General features: G+C 41.6%; 1 pseudogene; it reads left to right on the top strand.

Moving 5' to 3' along the window:
- The first annotated feature begins 628 nt into the window (after positions 1-628).
- LOC101715003 (uncharacterized protein C16orf52 homolog B pseudogene) lies at positions 629-1181 on the top strand (annotated as a pseudogene).
- Positions 1182-1509: the final 328 nt, after the last annotated feature.

Here is a 1509-nt window from a genome sequence, read left to right as displayed (position 1 = left end):
ATACAATGCTATTCCAATTTTTCTTTTCTTTTTGAAATGCAATGTGTAATGTAGAAAAAAAGAATGATGTACCTAGTAATATTTTATCCGTGAAAAGGACATTAGTTTTTCCTTTCTTCCTTTTGTTATGTTAAGGGCTATGTTGGAGATAATGGATCACAATGAAACTATTTTCACTGTGATTCATCAGTCTTGGAGGTTGGGGGCTTCATTTACTCTGCTCTTAATGATTGGTTTCTGAATGACACGACCTTTTGTGCCATGAAAATAAGCTACTTCTAAGGCTTAAGAATTACATTTAGGAAGAAGACAGAAAGTGCACTTGTTGTCAATAAGTAAATTAAGATGACAAAAAGCATGTGAGATTGTTTAGGTTCCCTATTTTAAAGAAGTGAAGAGTAAGATGATTTTTCACTTAATCATGTAGGCAGAGCTTCTCTCTTATAGAATTATTAAACAACAAAAGCAGTTTGTGGTTTGACAGATGCAACATTTTCAAGAATAGCTGGGTAGGCGCGGGGGCTGAGGGGGTGCGAGGCGGCGGCGCGGGGTCTCCGGCCCATGGGGAGGGAGGCGGGAGGCCACGGCCTGCGCGGGGGCTCGAGGGTGGGGGTAGTGGGGAGGGAAAATGGATAAACTGACCATCATCTCAGGATGTCTCTTTCTGGCCGCCGATATCTTCGCCATCGCCAGTATCGCCAACCCGGACTGGATCAACACCGGGGAGTCCGTGGGAGCACTCACTGTGGGCCTTGTGCGACAGTGTCAAACGATCCATGGACGAGACCGGACATGCATCCCTCCCCGGCTTCCCCCCGAGTGGGTCACCACACTGTTTTTTATCATCATGGGAATCATTTCATTGACTGTCACATGTGGTTTGCTGGTGGCTTCCCACTGGCAAAGAGAAGCTACAAAATATGCTCGTTAGATAGCATTCACTGGAATGATCCTTTTCTGTATGGCTGCCCTAATATTTCCAATAGGATTTTACATCAATGAAGTCGGAGGTCAACCTTATAAATTACCCAACAACACAGTAGTTGGGTCATCATATGTACTTTTTGTCTTATCAATTTTCTTTACAATAGTAGGATTTCTATTTGCTGGCAAAGTTTGTTTACCAGGCTGATGAATGTCTAAACTGCTTGACATTCTTTTTTTTTTTTTTTTTTAAAGAGGGTGGGAGGACAAAGTCAAGGCATCTGAGCAGTCTTCTCATAGGAAGATGCTTAGATGAAACTGATGTCGAAAAGAAAAATTCTTTGATTTGTTCTCACTATGCACTTTGGATTAAAAAAAATTGAGGAGAGCCTTTTTCATAACCAAATACAGACAATACTGACTAAATCTCCTGAGCACATCAGGCAGTCAGTCTGCACTGTCACAGCAACCTAGTGAAGGAGATGCTTTATACTGAAAAGCATGTGGCCCTTTGTGACTCTGTTGTTCCGTTTTTAATGTCTAAAAATTCATTTGAGGTATAAAAAAACAGTCTAAGTATTTATG

Source organism: Heterocephalus glaber, unplaced genomic scaffold, assembly GCF_053883595.1.
Source record: "Heterocephalus glaber isolate CG9 unplaced genomic scaffold, H.glaber_assembly_v1.0 deba00001442, whole genome shotgun sequence".
Lineage (NCBI taxonomy): Eukaryota > Metazoa > Chordata > Mammalia > Rodentia > Bathyergidae > Heterocephalus > Heterocephalus glaber.
Note: the sequence above shows the minus strand (reverse complement) of the source record. Positions and strands in the feature narration are given on the sequence as shown.